Here is a 16,344-nt window from a genome sequence, read left to right on the forward strand (position 1 = left end):
AATACACTATAATTCTCCCTGTCTCTCATACACACACACACACACACACACACACACACACACACACCACAGCATTTGTATGTACTGGACGAGCAGAGATGGGCTGGATGTATCATCACATTGTTCAAATATTGGGGAATAGCTCACTCCTGTTACATCTAACATAATCTGCCTTTAAATGTTTGGGATTTTGAACTAGATATCATAAAAATGGATCCTGCAATTACATTGTCATTAGAATAAGAGTAATAATCTATACTCCTTCTAAACAAGCCAGATTTCATAGCATCATGTGATGGTTTAACAGAAAAATGTATAGACTGGATAGCCAACAAATAATTGAGACATTAGAACAACCTGAGCTCACCACCGCTCCATAGGAAGTTGGGGCTATGTTACCATATGGAATTGGACTACTGAGATTCTAGAAAACTTCACAAGTCATCACGTGTTAATCTTACCCTTTCCTGACGCATTTTACGCAATCTTAAATATGAACTCTTATCCTAAAACTACAACTTCACATATTTCTTCCACATCCCATGGCTATAGCAGAGGCTCATTTCTTATTTTATAATATGATGTACAACTTTTTAAGTCATCTTCCTTTACCTTCTCTTTAAGTGTATACTTTCAGACTACTCAACCTAGATGCCTTCTCCTTAACCTCAATCCCACTCCATCCAAGCTCCAGCATCCATGAGATCCTCTAAGTGGGGGTTCCCAAGTCTCTTCTAGAAGAGCCTCTCTCTTGAAGACCAAACCTCCAATTTTACAACTGAAAGTGAGCTCATGTTCTCTCTCCACCCAACTTTATCTTTATCCTGTGTTTCCAACATCACAAACTCAAAACCTAAGCCAGTGCACTATCCAAATCCTTTGCTTGCCACCTCCTACCTCCAGTAGGTCTCTTCCTTCCATTCTGTCTACTTGCCCTGTCCTTCTTGTATAAAGTGCCTAGACAACATTCAGGGGCCTTCCCCTCGGTAACACCCGCCTCCAGGATGTCCACTTACTGTCCACCCTTCATAGTCAGAGTTACTGTTTCCATATGCAGAACTTATCACTTCCCTTTCCACAACCCTCTCTGGCTCGCCATTCCACGTGGACTAAAACCCTGACTCCTCAGTTTGGTATTTAAGGCCACCGACAAGCACACTTTCATCTAATTTTCCAAACTTAAACTTCAAACCACGCTCCCACCCCTCTACCTCATGTTTGTTCATACCTCAAGCATTTCCCTCCCCAAATTCAAAATAGTATCAGACCTTGAAAAACAGTTCCCTTCAGTTGGAACTCTCTGTTTTCTCATGTTTATTTCCAGATCTATTTCAGGTGAGAGAGAGTATAGTTTTGTGATAAGACAGCAGACTTTGGCTTCAGAGTTCAAATCCCAGGACCACCACTTTCTTCTCATCAAATCTCAGGGTAAATTACTTAATGTTTCTGAGTGCCTCAGTTTCTCCATCTCTATACAGAGAGAATGGTAATAGTCTCGATATTACAGGATTATGGAAAGGACTAAGTGAGTTAAGACATAAAAGGCACTTAACAGAGGCCTCACTACTTAACAGCTATTGTCATCCCCTACTGTCATCCTCATCATTAACCTACTTCAAGAACATCTTCCCATCTCATCAGTTAGAATTATTACCTTCCTCCCCTTTGTCCTTCCACAGTGCACGGACCATCGCTCTAATTATACTTATCAAAATATGACAGATATAAGAGTTATTAATGACTGCCTGCCTTATTTCATAAGGAAGATAATTCCATAAACAGTTATTAAGCACTAAACTACATCTTAATTATCAGTAGCTTATACCTCATGCTTGCATCTTTCTCTTTAGTTACCCCATCATCGTTCACTCACATCTTCCCATTTCTCAATCATGTCTAAGCCTGCACCTGGACAATGTGGTAGGATCCTCACTTCCCCACTCTTCATTATGCTAATACTCACCAAATCTTGCAGAGACCACTTCCTTAGCACATTTTATAATCTGACACTCTCTGGCCCAGTTGGCATTGATTGCCTTGGTGAATTGTTGTTCACCAAGATTATTATAATTGTTTCTAACTAGAGGCTTTAATCCAAGTGGCTTTCCAAAACAATACTTGTGACCAGCCCTATGACAGCACCTATCACATTGTATTTGCCTCCCTATGCATCTGCATTGTCAACTAAATACCAACTTTCTTGCATGAAGAGAACATATTTTGTTCAAAGTGGGTAGCTCAGTGCCTGGCACATAGTAGGCTATCAAAAAGCACATGTTGTAAATATGAGTGAATGATTACATTTCATTACATCTCCATACACTTAGGTTGAATCTTTATCCTTACAAATGCTCACAATACGGACTGTAGACCACAACATTACAGCTCTGAAGTTGAATCAAGAAGCTAGGAATTCCTCAGGGGATTTAGGAATGATGTTCCAATAGCTTCTGGAGGAGGTACACAGGCCAGCAAGAAGTGGGGAAGAAAAAGAGGGGATTGAGAAAATAGTATATATGAGATCATCTCTCTTCTCCAGGGCATGATGTCAGATCAGTTCAAAGATGATTGAGACTTTGTCCCTTGTTTTCAGGGACAACACTGTCCATGTGGAAAAACCACTATGATGGATGCTGTGACATCATCCAGATCCCCCTTCAGAGAGGAAGGACTGATTCTCCAGCAGAGTGCTGTTTATCCCAATGGATATTTCTTTAGTTGAGGAGAGCCTCTTCATTCAAAGTCACACCCCTTCCCAAAGCAACCCACATCTGATGACTGGTCCATGCTGGGTATAAAGACCCACTTGCAGCAACTCTGCAGGACCATCCAGTTTTAGCCTTTTCAAAGTTGGCTGAGACCTCCATTGAGACTGGGCTGCAGCTCAACTTCTCCCTCTATCCAAGCTGCTTCCTTCTCTTTCCCACTAAAGGCGTTGATCTCAAGAACACTGCCCACAGTGTTGATCTCAAGAACCACCTCCCGGTTAAATTCTATTTCAGAATCTGCTTCCTATGCAACCTAACCTGTGACAACCAGTGACAATGAAGATGAGATGGAATTTTATAACAACATATGCCATAACCCAGAGGGGGGAAACTATTGGCCTTTGGGCCAAGGTTGGTACCTAGAATTGTTTTTGTGTATACCTTTCAGTAGTTAAACATGGTAAAATATTTATCCGATTAAAAAACAAAAAGTTTTGAAAACGCTAAAGCCTGGTAATAATGGGCCAGCTCTCACATGGCACCGAGAGCTCTCATTGAGGGACGGGGTTCCCTTTAAATGGTCCTCATACCCTCCATTGTGCTACCATCAGCACAAATCCTTCATTCATTTCTTTTACCTCTTCAGCCCCAAGGACATTTGCGTTTGATAGTTCATCACTGATTCTAATATTCCAATTTCTAAACCCAAGGTAGGCTACCTGTTTGTTCAGCCTATGTCCCTCAATGACTTATACCTCTCATCTGACTTCTCCCACAAAATGTAAGCCTCTTTACGGGCTGGGTCTGTGTAACTGTCACCTTGGTAGCTTTCCGCCAGCAGATGCCCTCCATGGTGAATGTAGCAGCTTTCAAAGCAAGCTTGTTATGCAAATAGAATTAAATAGAAGACCCCCTCACCACTCTGTGGGAAGCAGTATCTACTCTTCTAGAATATTTTGAGGGAGACTCTGTGTGACTCTCTGGTTGTAGACAGATGTTTTCCTGATACATAGAAAGAAGTTGGGCTCTCATTTTCGGAAAACATGACCATTAGTGTGTTCCAGAGTTTAAGGAGGAACACCAGTGATTGGAGTGCTTTAAGAACCCAAGGCATTAAATAACCTGTATCACAGGCCTCATTTGCTTGGCAGAAACCACTAGGAGCAAATCCCAGGAGGACCTGGCGATGCAGAGCTGGTCCTGGCTGTGCTGCCCACGTGCAGGTAAATGGCTGAAGTAATTGTGATCTTTGGGCAGTCAGTCAAAAACTCAGAGTCAAACTATAAAAGGGCAAGCGCTCCCACAGAGGAGAAGTCATCAAGTACTGTTAGATGGAATAATAGGTGACTGCTGACATTTCACCTTTTATCATGATAGCAATACTTCCAGAAAAAGTGCAGTTAAGGTTGTCAGAATTTCATTTTAAGCCCCTCTTTGAGGCTGTTAAAAATTCACTCATGTTGAAACTTGCCTTTCAGGTTCTCAGCCAGGTTTGTGCTTTGTTTTCAATCGGTTGTTTCTAATGGAATGCAAAGCATAATGCAGGGTAAAGGGCTTTTCCCAACAATCTATCTACGAACTGCTTCCCACCTCCATCCCCTTTTCCTCGTTCACTTCACTCTCTGCCCAAAGGTTAGTTTTAGCCACAAAACCAACCCCAAAGATACACTTGACTGAGAGAGGATTAAAGGCTTTGGGCAGTGTTTATCAAGATAGCTGAAGCAATAAGTAATACTCAACAAGTGAGGATCCGTTCAGCGGTGGTCACTGAAGGGAGTCATAAGCTTAGAATGCTGTAAATGGCCATAACAGATGCAGTAGAATCAACAGGTAATTTCATGGCACTTGCTGAATAAGAGAGAACCAATGACAGTTCAAAAATGTCTTCTGGGTGACAATCTGGTAGGAAGGAATCTACCGATTTTGTTTAGACTGTGTGCTCTTGGTACTCAAAACCCCCCATGACCCTCTCTTCCAGCCATCTCCCACTGAGGACAAAATGCTAGGGAAAAGGGAGAGAACTGATGATTTATTGGTCAGTTACTACGTGCCAGACAGAATGTTAGGCACTTGATCATCGTAAGGTAGCGTGAAGATATCAACAGGCATGACACGCCTCTGATCCCTACTCTCCAGCTGAAACATACTTTATCTATATCTACCTGTGCATAAATGGCTTTAAAACACTCCCATGCTTGCTTTGCTTATCGTACACTAAAGCAGCCATCCAGCTAGGCTTATTATGTTGATCAGCATATGAGATATCACCATATATAATAGAGTATTTACTTTGCACACATCCCACCAACTCTTTGATAGACATGTTAGATCTTGCATGTGCCGTCCTTCCCATTACAGTAGTCCCAGAACCTGGGAAAGTGCTATAATAAGCCTTTTATTATTATAAGCATTTCTGCAATACTTTCCATTTGCAAACTGCTTAACAATCAACTCTCTTCTTTATGTCTCACAAGAAATCAGATAGCTCAACACTTGTTAGCTTTGTTTTATGGCCCTGAATCCTCAGGCCCAGAGTTCAAAGAAATCAAGGGTTATGGAGCCAGCTCAGGCTTAAGACCAACACAGCTGCTCTCTTTTTATCCAGCCTCTCAGCCAGGCTGCCCAGCTGCTTCTCAACCCTTTTACTGAATACATATATATGTATATATTTTATTTTTAAACTCTTGGAATTAAGAAAATTATAGTAAGAATATTGGCCCCAATTCTCCATTTTTAGCATGAAAATCTCACAGCCTGGGCTTTTGCCAAGTGTTGCTGGAATAATTTTGGCAGATCTGAAATAGCCCACAGACAAGTTCCCTCAGCTGGTAGAGAAGCAAAGATGACTCTCTCTGGGGGCCATTTTGCCCAGCCTGTGTCTGTGGCAGTGAGGAGAGAGGGGGCAGCCTAGGCAGAGTTGAGGTGCTTTGCTCAGGCATAAAAAGGCTCAGGTGGCTCTGGCTTTCCAATATGTAATATTTGGCCATTGTTCTAGAAAATGGGTGGTAAAATTTGGTCAAATGCAAGAAGAATAACTACAGCTTAGCTTTGGAAAAGGTCTTGTGAAGAGATGTTCCTCCCTCTGTGGAGTCAGGCTGTTTTGTCTTCCGTTCTTGAATAATGCCGTCATCCCATATTTGTGGCAATAAAAACTTTTATTATCACACATCATCATTTCATAATCTCTGTGATACTTACTATTAAATTCTTGTTAAACTTTGTTTTTAAACTGTAATTTTGTGGCTCCATAGTATATATGCAGTAATTGTTCAAAATATCTCATTCGTAAATTTTGCTAAGTGCGGCTAACATTTCTGCAAGTATCAAGAAAGACAATTGTCTCAGCTTAGAATGTATGTATGAACTGGGTATCCCTTTCCGTTCTATTTCCAAATCTAATTAGTTTCTAGTATTCTGTTTACTCCTCTTTAAAGAGCAGATTGGGTCAGCTGGTTTATGCCCCATCTTCAAAAACAAATACTTCTTCCTCTTTGTACTCTCATTTTCCCAAAACACATTTGCATCATCATCTCAACCACCATCATCATTACCAACATTAGTTGAGTACTTTCTATATGCCAGGCATTCCCCTTACATATGCTAACTGATTTCTCTTCATAGTAGTCTTGGTAATTATTATGATCCTTCTTTTCCAGATGTGGATACTGTGGTGCAGAGAGGTTAAAGAATCTGTACAAGAGCAGTCAGATTGGAATTGGGACATGCGCAACCTGGCTCCAAAGCCCGGCTCCTTACCATGCTGCTCTAGGGGCTCTGGTAGCCTGCTGAAGATGCCGCCATTTCCAAAGCACTTTGACTTGCATCTTTTCTTTTGAACCTTACAACCACACAAGATTTTGTTTAAACTGAAAACCCTATTTTATTTTCTCCAAGCCTAGGGAAATTATGTAATACTTTATTATTGTTGAATTCACCGAAGGTTTGGCTATTTTTTTTTTCAAATGTAAATTCTAGATTTAATTGAGAATTAATTCTAGATTTAATTGAAAGTCACACTATGAACCTCTCCTTCTAAAAATGTTAAAGTTATTATCAGCTGTGAAGCATCCTCAAATTATTCTTCATGGCTTCTTTTTTCCCATTATAAAGTCCTACATTTTTCAAGGGGATATACTGAACTCCAACAGAAATGGAGTATATTTAAATGTGTCTTAAGTTATAACAGACTGCATTTCAAAATCAAATAGTTTAGACTTTCCATATTTATAGTTCTATGAGTAACATTTGTACTTATATGTCCAGATTTATATATTCCGGGCCAAATTCCAAAAAAGGATTTTGAGGTTTGGAACATATACTGCTTGGAATTTATATATACCTCTGTTCTCCTCTCTTAATGTGGAGCGTAAGTAGTTTATTCTACTTTTTAATATCTCTACTTATATCCACACAGTTTCTAAAAAGGACATATATGATAATGTGGCCTAGTAAAAATAAGTGCTAAATTCTTTACTGGATGATTGTTTCTTAAATTCCTTATTGAATTATTGTTTCTTTTCAGGCTTACTCATTTATACTTCTCAAATTCGTTCTCCATTTTTGACACATCATCATTAAGGCAATTCTGAGTGTTCTGTAGATAACTGAATTCCATAGTAATACAAATAATACAGATGCCACTACCTGGATGTATACATTGCTCTTGGGGCAAAATCCTCCCATGCCTGTTATTTTACTGATGACCTTCGGGACGTTATGGGGAGACCCATAGAAGAAAAGATCAGTATTTTCCTCATCATACGGAGGCAATGGCAGTGCTTGAGAGGATTACATACCCCAGGTCACTTGAAGAAGCAAGCTAAGTTTCATGCCTCCTTATAACTTCCTCTGTACAAGGCCTCACACACTTGTCATGGTAAATATTCCCTCCTACTGACAGTCACGTGAATACTCCTGCTGAACAATTAACCTCTCCAAAAAGAATGTTAGGGAAACTTGGGCTTGATTTCAGCTTTGTGGTCCATAAATGCCTGCATAAACAAGCTCTGTAGGCACCTGGGGAAGGTTAATGTGCAGACCAAGGTGACAACACATTCCAGGGCTTAACCTAACCAAATGACACAGCCCAAGAAAGCTTTTCCAAAAACAGGCAGCTGCATTTCATCTTTGCATATTCAGACCAAAGAAAATAAATACCTGCTGTTTCAAACACCTGGGTAGTTCGCTGGAATGCTGATGAATCACCAAAGACAGGGACAGTAGTGATGTTGTTCTTAGGGTGGCAGGAAGACCCCAGGAGGTGAGGTCCTATACCCTGCCAAGAAACAAAGGCCTTCAGACCACTGAAGGAGCAGAATGATATAGGAGAGGGATCTGACGTGTCAAATTGTAAATCCAACCTTCATTTTGGCTAAGGGTCCTTTTAATTCTTTGGGTTCAAGGCCCGAAAAACGTGTTTTAAAACTGGGAGCACACCATATCTTTGGTATTAAAAGGAAGAGGGTAAATAATATATATATACTCATCAAAAATTTATACATATATATATATATTTAAAGATTTTATTTATTTATTTGACAGAGAGACAGCCAGCGAGAGAGGGAACACAAGCAGGGGGAGTGGGAGAGGAAGAAGCAGGCTCATAGCAGAGGAGCCTGATGTGGGGCTCGATCCCATAACGCCGGGATCACGCCCTGAGCCGAAGGCAGACGCTTAACGACTGCGCCACCCAGGCGGCCCTAAATAACATATATTAACTCCCAACTCGAGGAAGGGATATTACACTTACCCCAGTTTATCCAACGATGACCATTAATAGATATTTTTATATTCCTATAACACAGAAGAGAAAGACGAGGCCGGAAGAAGCTAAATACTTCACGGAAAATTACCCAGATTGTGTGGTAGAGTCAGAATTTGAAGCCAGGCCTATGAGATCCTGTGCCCATTTTCCTTGCTGCCTACTTGGGATAAACAGGTATTTGCCTGGGGATTTATGGGAAGTGACAGAAGTTTCAATATGATCTCCCAAAGCATACCTTCACTTGCCTTCCTTAAGCTCAGCAGTATAGAAAGACAGTTGTCATGCATGTTCCCTTCCTAGACAAGCAAACAGATGCCATTTGTGGAAGATGAGCCTGCCTGTACAAGAATCAGCAGTTGAAGAGCTGAAGAGAGGGAAGGAACTTGACTTATTCCTAAACTTGGACTCCCAGTCTGGCGACTTGACAGATGGGGGTTTCCTTGCTTGTTGGAACCGTTCCCAAACCACCCCCCATAGCAGCACAGAACTTTGGGTGCGGATGGTAACCCCTCTTCCTTGCACTACATTTCACTCAAGGGCCATCTGAAGGGACGGTTTATCTGCTGTTTTCCTGAGCATTTGCAGATAAAACAATTTCATAACATTCTCGGAAGTAATTTGACTTATAATTTTCAGGGAGTTTCCTTCTTTCATTCAAATCGGTAAGAACATAAAGCAATGAAACATCCTCAATAGTGCCATGGCTTTCAGCCAGACATTCCTGACTTACAGGTCACATACTACAGTTTAAGGGGGTGTATGTGTATTAGCGCACAAAGGTGAAGACGACTCCTTCGGAACCCTTCAGAGATTGATATCACCCTTCATCTAATTTCTAAGTACCCCCCTCCACTTCCTGCTATGCATTAGGGGAACCTCAGCATACTGGTCAGAGGCTGCGTAAATGTGTTCTTTGGTAGTCCCGAGTGTGTGTTTGGAATTACAACCAGTGTATGGGCTCCCTGCGAAGGAGCTGGAACTCTCTGGCAATTCATTTTTGGCATAGATGCCTCATATGCCATGCCCCATGAAGTCCATCACACAGCTGACTTTCAGCAAGATGTTCACTAACCATCAGTGAAGAGATTATTATTATTATTATTATTTTAAAGATTTTATTTATTTATTTGACAGAGACAGCCAGCCAGAGAGGGAACACAAGCAGGGGGAGTGGGAGAGGAAGAAGCAGGCTTCCAGCGGAGGAGCCTGATGTGGGGCTCGATCCCATAACGCCGGGATCACGCCCTGAGCCAAAGGCAGATGCCTAACGACTGCGCTACCCAGGCGCCCCAAAGAGATTATTTTAAAAACTCGCTCTAGGATAACCACATACAAAAGAAAAAAGTTGGACCTTTTCCTCACACTGTACAGAAAAATTAACTCAAAGCAGATTCTAGACCTAAATGTAGAGCTAAAACTGTAAAACACTCAGAAGAAAATGTAGGAGAGAATTTTCATTACCTTGCTTTATGCAAAGCCTTTTTGGATAGAATGTCAAAAACACTAGCAACAAAGTAACAATAAATTGGGCTTCATCAAAATTAAAAACTTATTCTAAGCAAAATAAGTCAAGCAGAGAAAGACAATTATCATAGGGTTTCACTCATTTGTGGAACATAAGGAATAGCAGGGAGATTGGTAGGAGAAGGAAGGGAAAAATGAAGGGGGGGTAATCAGAAGGGGGAATGAACCATGAGAGACTATGGACTCTGGGAAACAAACTGAGGGTTTTGGGGGGGTGGGGTGGGTGGATGGGCCAGCCCGGTGATGGGTATTAAGGAGGGCACGTATTGCATGCAGCAGTGGGTGTTACACGCAGATAATGAATCATGGAACACTACATCAAAAACTAAGGATGTACTGTATGGTGACTAATATAACATAATAAAAATTTTAAATAAAAAAAAACTAAAAACTTTTCTGCTTCAGTGAAGACCTTCAGGAAAGTGAAAAGACAATCCACAGAATGGAAGAAAATATTTGCAAATCATATTTCTTACAAAGATCTTATATCTAGACTAGGTAAAAAAAAAAAAAACCTTTTATAACTCAATAACAATAAAACAAATGACTCAATTAGAAAGTGGACAAGGATTAAACAGACATTTCTCCCAAGATGATATACAAATGGACAATAAGCACATGAAAAGATGCTCAACTTTTTTAGCTATGAGGGAAATGCAAATGAAAACCACAGAGATACCATTTCATACCCACTAGAATGGCTATCATCAAAAAGAGAGATAACAGCAATGTTGACAGGGATGTGGAGAAACTGGAATCCTCAGACACTGATGAGGTAGGGAAAATGGCACAGCTACTTTGGAAAAGTCTTACAGTTCCTTGCAACTTAGGCATACAATTACCATATAACCCAGTAATTCTACGTCTAGATATATACCCAGGAGAAATGAGAACATATGTGCATGCAAAAACTTCTACAAAATGTCTGTAGTAGCATTAGTCATAATGGCCAAAATTTAGAACAACCCAAATATCCAGCAATTGGTGAATGGATAAACAAAATGTACTGTTACCCATATGCTAGGGACTATTATTTGGCAATAAAAATGAATGAAGTACTAATATGCACTATAATATGGATGAGCCCTAAAAGCCCCATGCCAGGAGACTGAAGTCATTCACAAAAGGCCATTCCATTTTCATGAAATGTCTAGTGTAGGCAAATCTATACAGACACAAAGTAGGTTAGTGGTGGCCTAAGGCAGGGGTGGGAGTGGGGGAGAAATGGGGAGTGTCTGCTAATGGATATCTTTTTGGGGTAGTGGAAATGTTGTAAAATTGACTGTGGGGATGGTAGCACAACTCTGTGAATGTAGTCAAAATCAGTGAAGTGTATAATTTATATGGGTGAATAGGATAGTGTGTGAATTATATCTCAATAAAGCTGTTAAATATCTAAAAAGAAACCTCAATTCAAACCTTGGTTCTTAGCCCTGGCTGCTCCTTAAAACTACCTGGGAGGACTTCTAAAATCCCAATGCCCAGGCCAATCCCTAAACCAATTACATCAGAATCTCTCTGGGCAGGACCCTGTATTTTTTGCTTTCTTTGCCCAGGTGATTTCAAGGTGCAGCCAAAGGAGCAAGCATTGAGTTTGCCACTGAGGGGTAAAATGCAACAGTACTCACTCCCCTTATAGGTGTTTCTGCCTCGTGTCCTGTTGGGTGACATCTTAGACACTTTCCAGGAGTTATGAGTATGATGCTAACTGGCACCTTTAGGGTCACTCTCCAGAAGAGACCAACATTTATATGAAGGTACCGAATGGGTGCCCTCCTCTCCCAGAGGTCACTGAGGAGGGACATTATACTCTACTCAGTGGATACCTGAACTTCTGATTTTCTTTTTCTTCATAGGTAAACTGTGTGTGTATTTAGGCTTCTACAGCTCTTATTTGGCATCTTTGTAAAGCAGTGTTCAAAAAGGTGTTTTGAAATAAAATTCATGGAACTAAAATTTACCTAATTACTTGAGGAGTTTCTAAATCCCACAGTTTCAAAACTATTAATTTATTGCTATATCAGTCCAATCCACTGGATAGAAATAACTTATAGGGGCGCCTGGGTGGCACAGCGGTTAAGCGTCTGCCTTCGGCTCAGGGCGTGGTCCCGGCGTTGTGGGATCGAGCCCCACATCAGGCTCTTCCACTATGAGCCTGCTTCTTCCTCTCCTACTCCCCCTGCTTGTGTTCCCTCTCTGGCTGGCTGTCTCTATCTCTGTCAAATAAATAAATAAAATCTTTAAAAAAAAAAAAAAGAAATAACTTATAAACAGAAGCTGGGACTGCTGTTTTCCTTGTCATCAGTACCAGATCTAAAACACTGCTGAATGATCAATTGCACTCCCTTAAAAAAATGTATCAATTGTTTCTTTCCTATTCTGAAGCATAACTATGAGTCAAAACACTAGTTTATATGATTTAAAAAATAAAAATGTCACATTCCCCAATTTAGAAATCAGGAGTCAGGGCAACAGTTAGAATTTAGCATAGGCCATGATGAGTACCAGGCGTTGTATGAAGTGTGGAGTCACTATATTGTACACCTGAAACTAATATTACACCGTATGTTAACTACCTGGAATTTAAATTAAAACTTTAAAAAAACAGAGGAGAAAAAAAGAATTAAACATACAGTCACTTTCAGTTTTATGAAGGAAAAAGACTAGCTAAATATTTTAAAACATTAAGATACTGTTAATATAATTAAAAGCTGCTATCAAGTTTTAAGTAGTAGAATTTACTATCTGAGGGCAAAAAGAACAGCATTTTGGGACATGATAACACTGAATTTTTAAAAGAAAAAAACAGTGTTTGAGGATTGGCTTGGCATTTTTGATGCTTTGAAATCAGACTCTTGGGAATGGCCCATCAAAACAATTTATTATCTTGGATGTGATATGTAAATTGGTCATTTCGTTGCTTAGAGATTTGTTCTGCATTTCTGAAAGAAGACGCATAATGTAAAACCACATCCAGCCATCAGTGGGTACACAGAAACACTTTCTCTGTCTCTTTTGCTCTTTCATCCTTTGGCATGCAATAATGAATAAATGAAGAGAGCATATGTCCCTTGCAATCACAGAGTAATTTTTATCAGTGTTAATGCGCACAATGAAGCGGGTTCTTGCACTGAAGGCGCATTTTAGCATGTTCGGCAAGTCTTCTTTTATATGGAATTGATCTCTCATCATCTAGGGTGGCTGTTCTACTTTCAAAGGTGAACGACAGCTCATTCGGTCAAAATAAAACACCTGCTGGAGGAGCAGAAGTCATCTCTCTAGTCGATCAAGTTATTGTAATTGTAGCTTCTCCAGAAACATAAAAAATGACAGCAAAAGGATAATTCAAAGCCCCAAGTGCCCTCTATATTGTATTATAACTGATTATGTGGCAATGGCAAGAACGATGCGGAGTGGAGAGACTGAAAATACCTAGTGACGAATGCCAGGAATTAGCTCTTGTGTGTCAAAAAATGGGGTTGAACACCACTTTACAAAGATTCCAAAATATGAGTCATAGGAGCCTACATACACAGTTCACCTGTGAAGAGAGAGGAAACCAGAAGTTCACACAGCCACCCAGAAGAGCCTGATGTCCCTCCTCGGGACAAGGTAGGGCAAGGAGGCATAGACAAAGGAAAACGTAGATAATAAAAAATTCAGGTCATTTAAAATAACCACAAAATTCCACACCTAAATTTTTGTCAAATTTTGCTCCCCTCGGTCTACCCAAAAGGTAAAATGGTGGCAGAAGCGACCAATTTGAGGTTATGACTCGTTTTTCCAGCCAAACGACACGATGGTCAGAAATGTATCATCAAAAGGAGAGACCTGTTACATAATTCAGTGCTGAGCAAAATGAAAATGCAGGGCCCTTGTTCAAAAATTATGAAGAATTTCAAGATGGTAACAGCAAAACCCTAACTAAACCAAGCGCAGGCTGCTGTCCAGGCAGCCAGCCCCGCCAACCGGTTAGAAATAAGGAGGCAGCATCTGCCAAACCTATACCTGGGTCTGTTGTCTTCTAGCTGGTGTAGCTTCTCTTGGCAGAACGCACACATACACAGACTCGACAGCTTAGGAGTGACCTTGTGTCATTTTCTCATTTTTGGAAACCAACACCCAGAGAAACTAAATGACTTGTCTAAGGTCATGAGTTGAATGACAGAGCCAGCACTAAATCCCAGGGAGCCCGACTCCCGCACTGACATTCTTTCCCCTACACCATGCTTCTGGTCTCCAGTTTAAATGTAAATAATTAGGAAATGCTAACTACAATAAAGGGGGCATTGAGGGGAGGACATTACCTCATCAGAACTTCCTTTTCAACTCTTCTGTGCAAATAATAAAATGCGGTCTAAAAATCCGTTTCAAATTCCTTTTCTGAGTCAACTCTTCCACGTCCTAGGGGAAAGACATCATATGACAGCTTCAGACACTGAAGCAAATTACCTTTGCTGAGAGCTTGCTTGAGCCCTTGGAGTTAACAATCACAGTCCAAGGTGGTTATTAGTGGATGGTTATGAGGCAACGCGTTAGTAAACTAATCAGTGTTCCTGTACAAGTACAAATATTTAAAATAATTCCGAGATAATTTGAACTTTAACACTAAGCTAGCCAAACGCATTTGTAATCTGAACCCAAGGTTCTAATAAGTTACTGCCTTTTGGATGTCCTTCAACATGAGGGACATTTTTAGAAAGATTAGCACTTGAGTGGAAACAAAGACTGACATTTTCAACGTAAACATGAGACCTGGAGCTTTTTTGTTTTTCTACAATACAAAATGCATGTGTCTTCCTCAGGTGTATGTGTAAATTTAGTGCATCAAAACGTCTGGTGCAAGGACAGCGTTGTTAAAAGGTACTGTACAAATCAAATAGAAAGGAAGCTTTAAAAGCTTATGAAAAACATCCAACCAGGTGATGAAAGAGTTCAAGGTAGGCTGGCAAACACCATGATGCAATAAAAAAAACCCACTGTTCAGAGAGGCAAAAGACACCTGTCAAGCCCCCTCGACAAGGCACAGGGATTAAGGCCAGATAGATCTCCAGTTCAAATCCCAGCTTCACATATATTTTGTTTCTGTAAGCTGCGGCTAATTCATCTGCAAAATGGGGTTGATAAGAAAGCCAAACAGTGAGATCAGATGCTTTCTAGATGCCTCGGTGATCTCTGAAATCTACGATGCACACCCTTTAATTATATCTTATTGAGTTGCCCTCAGAATTTTTACTGGGGGGGGGGGTTAAAATTAGTTTTGCATATCCAACGCTTTCCATAACTCTACGGTCTGTAGGTAGCAACAGGGAAAAACAAAATATTCTCTGGCTTGGATAAATTTTGGCATAATTATAGGTCTGGTGTGTGGAAAATGAGGGCCGGATGAAAATGGTGCAGAGACATGAGTAACCCAAAGAGTCTGAGGCTACAGCACTTACATCTCATTAACCGCCAATTACCGTATTTATAATTTAACACAAAAAGGAAAAACACAAATGGGGTTTTGAAAAAAATCTCTTTTATCTAGACTTCAGCTTATACTTGGCCGTTACAGGCAGAATTAATGCAATAGGTTGAGAAAGGGAGTAGTTAGATTGAGAAATAAAAACACTTTTTGATAACATGTGAGGCTATAAAAATGGCTTGGCTGAATCTATTAACCAAAGATAAATAATACCCTGCAGGAGGAAAAGAAACAGCTTTTTCTGGATCATAAGGTCTGGCATGTTTTTAAAGAACTTGCTTTCACTAAAAATGTAACACATCCAATTTAAAGAGACATTTTTTAAATTCGTGATTTCATAACACTTTTGCATCTGAAATCTTGTCTCTGGTCTGGCAACACCATATTCAAGACTTTCATCAAAACATGGGGAGAAAAACAGTTCTTATTTATTTGTGTGGTTTCATTATTAATCTTCCTATTATTGCTATCTTTATTATTATTATTGCTATTCTTATTACCACTCCCACTAGTGCTGCTGTTACTACTACTGCATTCACATCTGCATTTCTCCATGACCACTGATGGGAATTCTAGTGAATAGCATTTTTCCTCCCTTCGGGAGGAAACTGTTTGTTTTCATAAGTAACTACAAAACAGTTTTCCAAAGTGAATGAATGTACTTTTTACCCTCCCCTCAGCAATATATGAGAATTCAAATTCCTCAACATTCTCACTGAAATTTGGTGTTATCCTTTTTCTTAATTTTCCCCATTCTAGAAAATATTGAGTGGTTTCTTTTTTTTTCTTATTTATTTTTTTTTAATTTAAATTCAATTAATTAACATATAGTGTATTATTGGTTTCAGAGGTAGAGGTCAGTGATTCATCAGTCTTATATA

The 16,344-nt window shown here is 40.0% G+C and overlaps 1 protein-coding gene across 7 annotated transcripts in view; it reads right to left on the reverse strand.

Annotated features, from left to right (window-relative positions):
• The window catches only part of THRB (thyroid hormone receptor beta), a 369,571-nt gene that overhangs the window by 256,357 nt on the left and 96,870 nt on the right, over positions 1–16,344 (reverse strand). For 4 of the 7 annotated variants that reach the window (XM_040636878.1, XM_040636873.1, XM_040636876.1 and 1 more), the window contains exon 2: positions 14,304–14,400. The exons of 2 other annotated variants lie outside the window; for them this stretch is intronic. The gene's annotated coding sequence lies outside the window, so the exon portion shown is untranslated. Of the gene's footprint in view, positions 1–7,865; positions 7,984–14,303; positions 14,401–16,344 lie in introns of all 7 variants that reach the window. One more of the 7 variants, XM_040636874.1, reaches the window with a different exon arrangement.

This window comes from Ursus maritimus, unplaced genomic scaffold (genome assembly GCF_017311325.1).
Source record: "Ursus maritimus isolate PB19 unplaced genomic scaffold, ASM1731132v1 scaffold_20, whole genome shotgun sequence".
Classification (NCBI taxonomy): domain Eukaryota; kingdom Metazoa; phylum Chordata; class Mammalia; order Carnivora; family Ursidae; genus Ursus; species Ursus maritimus.